Raw genomic sequence first — 8,331 nt, forward strand, 5'->3', positions numbered from 1 at the left:
TTTATTAAATTTTTTTTTTTTTTTAGATTTTAAGTTTCTATAACTTGATTGAAGGATACCAATATGGGGTTTTCACTCTTATATTTCTTATCGGTAGGTTCGTGTGCGTTTGAGCTGCTAAATTACTTTCGTCGGCGTTCGATTCCTAGGAAAATCATGTTCAATTTTCGATTTTTGAGCGATTATTCAGAAAAATAGGTAACCTTACACGAATAGGGAGGATTTTATTTTTCATGTTTGAGTGATACGTCCGTGATTTTTCATTTTAATATACTTTCATAGAAATGTTTCTGTTGTGTCAAAAAAAAGAAACTATTTTCGTTACGTCACAAGTGTCACGCTCATACATGAATTCCATAGCTAATATAACATACTGACCAAACGAGTCACGTGTATGTGTGTGTGTATGCGTGTGTGTGTGTGTGTGTGTGTGTGCGTGTGTGTGTAATCCATAATAGTTCGTTTATTAGATTAGGAGAGTTATGTATGTATGTATGTATGTATGTATGTATGTATGTATAAGCCGTAATGATTCGTTCATTAGTTTAGGAGATTGCCCTGTATATATATATATATATATATATATATATATATATATATATATATATATATATATATATATATATATATAGCTAACAACGTACAAACTATTTTGCTGTATCGCTGCCGTTATAACAGAACGACTATATAAAATATTATATCTATAATATAAATCTCACCTGTCTGTTTAAAAATATGTATGTACGTACGTATGTATGTATGTACGTACGTATGGATGTATGTATGTATGTGTGTATGTATGTATGTATGTATTACTGCCTAAAACTTTCGACAGAAGCGACGGATTTTCACAAGATCCGTATCGTTTTAAAACGCGCCCCTTCCGACAAATATCGAAAAATTGGCTAAAAACATTAATTCCTTCACCCTCAACTTAGCAGTTTTCTGCAGGGAGGGGCCGGATTTTTCGCCGATATTTTTTAAAGTCATCCCTTCTTTTCGATTGACTAGCCTTAATTTAAACCCACGTCACTTTCGGTGTGGCGATCGACACAACGGCAAAGACGTCACATTACGTGTTTCATGTTCTTTTCCTCCTTCTCGGTACGGGTTCGAGCCTGCCTGCCTACTACCAGTTTTCCTTTTTTATCAATACACACCTCCAAATACCCGCGCAATGCCGGTTACCTCCGCTAGTCTTTAATATAAATCTCACTTTAAATGTATGTATGTATGTATTTGTCTGTTTAAATGTATGTATGTATGTATGTATGTATGTATGTATGTATGTATGTATGCCTAAATTGGCGACACGTGTCTAACCCAGTGATAATCTATTATATAAATCTCACCGGTCTGTTATAATGTATGTATGTATGTATGTATGTATGTGTGTATGCGTTAGGTCATGTCATATGCTACTGGTACCATGTTGTGTCAGGTCATGTCATATGCTACTGGTACCATGTAACCCAATACTACCTGCCTCATGGTCGGGTCACCGGCGACTAAACTGGTTCCCCCACCAGACTTGTTTGGTGAGGAGGGCGGCTAGTCTCCCTGGAGGATTAAAAATAAAACCTTCCAAAGGGCGAATGAACTCTTTTTCTGGGTCAACGGCCAACTAACACCGTGTATATTTGTGTGTGTGTATATGTGTATTGGGGTGGAGAGGGCTCCCGTAAGCCGTGGTGAAGGCAACCTTTCTAGGAGAAGCAAATCTCTGATTTAAAAAACCATAAAGCGGGAGACCAATACCCGCATTAAGCTGGTCTGCAGTTTAATTTGTTGCTGGCTATCTTGCTCTTGCTTGTTGCTGGATCTCAACATTTTGAACCGAGAGAGAGACTTAGCTGTCGTACAAAGCTAAGACTCTGTAACATCATCTTTGTATAGATACTCCCTCAGGCATTTGGGCTCATGGATTTTAAATGTCTGAGGGAGTGGCACTCGTCTGACAAGACGTTGCAATCATCATGTATGTATGCCTAAAGCTTTTGACAGAGGCGATGGATTTTCACAAGATAGGTGCCGTTTTGAAGCTCGACCAACAAATAGCAAAAACTTGGCTAAAAAAAAATTTCCTTTACCCTCTGGGTACTTCTCTACAAAAAGGGGTCGCCTTTTTCATCGATATTTTCGAAAGTCATCCCCTTTTTTCGATTGACTAGCCTTAATTTAAACCTTCGCTACTTCTGGTTTGGCGATGGATGCAACGGCAAAGACTTCACTTTGGGGGGGGGGTCACGTTCTTTTCCTCCTTCGCGATACATGTTCGAGCCTGCCTACTTACTACCACTTTTTTTTTTTTCTCCACACACACACCTCCAAATACCCCGGTAACGCCGGACACCCAGGCTAGTAAATATATATAATTTCTTATTTATGTTTTTTTTATTTCATGGTGACGTCCTTTTTGTTATAGATTGTTATAGGAATTGGTCTTAGAGTTTATATCAAGTTTAGCAATCTATATTTTCTATTCTTTTTTTTTATTGCGTATGAATGTTATCTATTAAGCACCATCTTTTCAGTGTATATCTTTGGATGTGACGTTAATGTAGTGGTTAATGACACGGAAGCACGACCTGGGTGTTCCGTGTTCAAATCCAGTATCTTTCACAAAAATCATTTTCACTTAGGATGTTGGCAAACTTCACGTGGGACTTCGTGTGATTCTCGACGTCTTTCAAGAAAGAATTCTGACTAGAAAAATATCAGGGAAACCAATGCCAATAGTAGAATTTTCATTAATACGATACGGTGATGATGAGCGTAGACGGTTGTATAAAAATAATTAATGGATATACGAAGATATCAATTTCTCAACGTTAACTCTCATTTTATTTTTTTGTTTTGTTTTGTTTTGTTCTTTTTCTTTTTTTCTTTTTTTTTTCTTTTTTCTTTTTTTCTTGTTTTGTTTTTGTTTTGTTTTTTGTTGGTTTTTTTTTTTGCTGTTTTTCTTTCTTTAAAAAAATATTTTCATACTCTATCGAAAAGCATAGGAATTAAAAGGGAAAATCGTTCAAAGAATATGAGCTCTTCAAATGTTTAATCAGTTAAAAGTGATCCGCTTCTAACATGACATCAAAAATCGGCGCAAGATCAAATGCCACCCGGGAGGTGAGGCGAAAGTGTTTAGCTTCCTACCGTGTCTTCAGTTCGTGAACATCAAAGATCATGAATAAGAAGGATGACTGACACATTAAGCACCTGCTAAATTCCACAGAAGCTCAGGTGTGAGGTCTTAGCTGGTCATTTATTTTCTAATGGAAATGACACACCCAGTAGATTGTTCGGGAGGATCAATGATCTTAAACTAAAGTTAATCGCTGATAATATTTCTTTTTACAATAATTCAACTTCCCTCTGATTCAAATTAAATGTATTACTTTGTCACTTTCCTTTTTTCTCTCATATATATATATATATATATATATATATATATATATATATATATATATATATATATATACTAGCAACTCGCCCGGTATTGCCCGGTCGTAAAATACGCTTAAATATGATATTTTGATTAATGCAGATTTTGTATTGATTATTATATTATATTGGATTCCAATATATAATAATGATTTAAAAAGTTTTTTTATAAATAAAAATTTATCATGCGCTACCACCGAGAATCGAAACCAAAACGTTTAGTTTACGATTTACTTTTTCCTTTGACGTTAATGCCTGAACTATGAAGACATGTATGCTGCTAGGCTAAAAATTAAAACATGAACCAATAACTATTACGTTACGCATGCATATTCGTAGTGTCGTCGTTCGACCTTCACCTGGAAAATTCCGTTTTTTTTGTTTGTTTTTTTTTCACACTTTCCGCCGATTTTCTCTTCGACTAAAACTCAAATATAAAGTTTTGCATTGATTCGAATACGCTATATATTAAGTTTCTGTCTGTAGACTAAAACTGGCGGAGGAGTTTGGTAGGCAAAATCTTTTAAACAAATACATATACGCTGTATATATGTAAAAGAGTGATGAAGAACGCGAGAGAGTTGTATGCCTAGTCTGTCAAGTCCAAAGTAGCTGAGCAGCGGCTTGGTTCCCACCAGTTTTAGCAAATAGCAAACAAGATCCTGAACAGAATCATGTGTTCTATCCCAACTATGATCAATAGACCTGAGGTAATCTCGTCAGCATCAGACAAAGCCAAACTCTTTGTCAAGAACTTTGCAGCTAATTCTACCCCATGCAACCAAGGCCACCATCTCCACCCCCGTATTTCCTCCTTTATCAGAAAACATGCTATGCGGCATACAAATATCTGTGCGTGATGTTGCCAAGCTGATCAAAAACCTTGATTTCAGTAAAGCAACAAGCTCTGACCGCATTCCAATTATAGTGTTAAAAAACATTACCACCAGCATGCTTGACTGTAGGCATAACACACTTATCCTTGTACTCCTTACCTGATCACCGCCACACATGCTTAAGGTCATCAGAACCAAACAATTTCAAGTTCGTCACATCAGACCATAGGACATGGTTCCAGTAATCCATGGGCTTTGGTGACATGTCTTCAGCAACGTGTTTGCGGGCTTTCCTGTGTATTGCCTTCAGAAGAGGCTTCCTCCTGGGGTGACAGACATGCACAATAATTTGATGTAGTGTGCTGCGTATGGTCTGAACTGGCGGATATTTGAGACTTTGCGCACCTCCACCTTCTGTTTTAGGATGCCCCAAAGATGTTCTATTGGGTTCAAGTCTGGAAACATGCTTGGCCAGTCCATTAACTTTACCTTCAACATCTTCAGTAAAGCAGTGGATGTCTTGGATGTGTGTTTTGGGTCATCGTCATGCTGGAACACTGCGCTGCAACCCAGTTTCTGGAAGGAGGGGATAATGCTCTGCTGCAGTATTTGACAATGCATGTTGGAGTTCATGTTTTCCTCAATGAAATGCAACTCTTCAATACTTGCAGCACTCATGCAGCCCCAGATCATGACATCCCCACTACCATGCTTGACTGTAGGCATAACACACTTATCTTTGTATTCCTTACCTGATCGCCGCCACACATGCTTAAGGTCATCAGAACCAAACAATTTCAAGTTCGTCTCATCAGACCATAGGACATGGTTCCAGTAATCTCTAGGTTTTGTTGACATGTCTTCAGAAAACTGTTTGCGGGCTTTCCTGTGTATTGTCTTCAGAAGAGGCTTCATCCTGGGGTGAGTACAAAGATAAGTGTGCTATTCCTACAGTCAAGCATAATGGTGGGAATGTCATGGGCTGTGGCTGCATGAGTGCTACACGTATTAAAGAGTTAGATTTCATTGAGAGAAACATGAATTCCAACATGTACTGTCAAATGCTGCAGCAGAGCATGATCCCCTCCCTCCAGAAACTAGGTCGCAGAGCAATATTCCAGCATGACAATCACCCAAAACACACACCCAAGACAACCACTGCTTTACTGAAGAGGCTGAGGGTAAAGGTGATGGACTGACCAAGCATGTCTCCAGACTTGAACCCAATAGAACATCTTTGGAGTATTTCTCAAGCAGAAGGTGGAGGTGCGCAAAGTCTCAAATATCCGCCAGCTCCGTTATGTGATAATTGAAGAGTGGAAGAGCATCCCAGTGGCTACATGTGAAGCTCTGGTAAATTCCATGCCCAGGAGAGTAAAGGCAGTTTGGCATAATGATGGTGGCTACACAAAATATTGAGAGTTGACATATTGTATGTTAATATTGACAACTTTTCGTAAGGGGTGTACTCATTTTGGTTGCCAGGAATTTAGCTTTTAATGGCTATATTTTGAATTATTTTGAGGGGAAAATAAATTAAATCAGTTATATATGCTGCAGACAGACTATTTTCATTGTCAAAAAATCATTTTTGAAGTTTTGTCCCATGAATAGGTATACTTAAATATTTGAATAAATGTGAGGGGTAGTACACCCCTCACATTTATTCAAATATTTAAGTATACTTTTGTGATACATTGTATATATATGTTTCAAATCAGTATACTAGTGTTTTATTACAATTATATTGGCTACGATATTTTCAGAAATATTAATAACCAGTTATATTTGAAAATAATATGGCAATACAGAAACTATTGCTTCTGATTTAAAGGCAATTTTAAATTCAACGTATAAACTTATAAATCATCTTTATAGAAAAGGAATGACATCAAACTCTCAGGTAAATCTAAATCCGAAAGGTTTCGGGCGCTGTAAAACCGCCGACATCTTAAAATCAGATGAAATATTATGAAAGTAACGATCAAAATGAGAATTGTCATTCAAATAATACGAATTTTCAACCTCATCTAAAAATATGGGTGCTTAAATAAGAACGTTAGTATTTAGAAACCCATTTTAAACATGGTAAGGGGGGATGATTCTGTAACTATTTTGTACTTTCACTTAACAATCTAATAAACAAAAAATATCGTAAAATTTGGATTTACGAGGTGCCTTAAATGAGTTTCCAGACTTTTTTCATATGGACACTTTAATTGATAGTACACACATGAAACTTTAGTGAGCTTCGAAGTAATCTCCTCAGGATGCAATGCACTTGTTGTACCGTTCCAACAACCTCTGGTAGGCGTTAAGGAAGTCCTCATGTCTGAGCATCACAGCCTCTTTCATCTCTTTAATTGTCTCATAACGACAGCATGTAAGCTTAGGGAATAACAAAAAATCACAGGGAGCAAGGGTTGGAATATAGGGAGGGTGAGGAACTGTCCATCTTGGTCAAATAGTCTGTAACAAGGATGGAGTTGTGAACTGGTGCATTGTCCTGGTTGGAATGCCACTGAACCGATTTGAAGAGTGCTATTTTAAAAATAGCACGATCCGTTTTCTATATCAGTACCTAAATCTGTAACAAACACACATACACGTGTACATACATATTCTCTCTCTCTCTTTCTCTCTCTCCCTCACTCTCTCTCTCTCTCTCTCTCTCTCTCTCTCTCTCTCTCTCTCTCTCTCTCCAGCAGTATTTATTCAGTGTTATCCAGATTAAAATAGACAGAAGCCATCGCAAACAATAAGTAAATATATTAATGTTAACAGTGTTTGGTTTCTTTTTTTTTTTTTTTCTTGAAAGTTGTATTCAAAAAACTACATGAATTGAACAAAAGAGTGCGTTCAACTTAATGTGATTCACCGAAGCATAAAACTTCAGCTAATTCACTTAACGCCGTCATGCGTATCAATGGAACATTCGAAAACATCGCCGTTGAAGAAAACACATGGATACTATTTTTACTGCTATTTCCTCCGTTTGAACCCCATGTGACGGATGAGAAAGATAAAAAAAATACCCTGAGGAAGACGTCCAAACAAATAGATATTTAAAGTTCTGATTATTTATATTGTATTGATTCGACTATTGTTCTCATCTTGAGTGTTGTTTGTGTAACTTTTCGATCGGTTTGGCCTTCGACTGTCCTCAGGCATGTTGGTTGTTGTTTGGAAAAGAATAAATATTTGTTTATTTTATTTAAAAAAATCCTCTGCGTTGTATTGGCTTATAAACATATTTCAATTTAAATATTTATCAATATTTTACTTTCTTAAAAATTAAAACTGACTGCCTTACCATCAGTGAAACATTAAACTGCGGGTGGAGGAGTTTTAGTTTTAGTTTCATTTTTATAGTAAAATGTGTGGACATTTAGTTGTGCTATTATGTTTTCTCGCAAGTCAAAAATGTGATCCGTATTAAGTCTGTAGTGGAACCAGGACATAACTGGTTGGTAACGTTCAATGCTACCAAGACTAAGCTTATTTCTTTTAATAATTACAAGAAACCTTTCTCGACCACTGATTGCCATGGTTAATGATAGATTGTGTGAAAGTACTTCCCTCAAGCTGCTAGAGTGAACATTCACAAACAACATGAATTGGAACAATTACATGGAGGTAAGCGCCAAGGCAGTTGTGAGGAAGCTGGGCTCTCTCTAACGTTCTAAAATGCTACTCACACCTAAGAGTATGCTGTATCTCTACAAGGCCACTGTTCGTCTATGCATGGAGTATTGTTGCCACATCTGCGCTGGTGCATCTGCCATCAGTCTCTCGCTCTTAGACAGAGTTTAAAAAAGAGTCGCTAACCTAGCAATAACCTCTGTCCAATCGCCGAAGCGTGGCATCTTGTGCCTGTTTTACAAGTATTTCAGTGGTAAGTGTTTGTTGAACTCTAGTACCCCTTCGATGATAATATTCTCGACAAATCCAGCAAGCAGCAAAATCCCACCTCTACACTGTAGAAATCTCTAGATGCCGTAAAGCCTTCTACTCAAATAGCTTTTTCCTTCGGACTGCTGCAGTTTGAAATTCCTTC

The sequence above is a fragment of the Euprymna scolopes genome, chromosome 22, assembly GCF_053919585.1.
Source record: "Euprymna scolopes isolate OS-2025 chromosome 22, ASM5391958v1, whole genome shotgun sequence".
NCBI lineage: Eukaryota > Metazoa > Mollusca > Cephalopoda > Sepiida > Sepiolidae > Euprymna > Euprymna scolopes.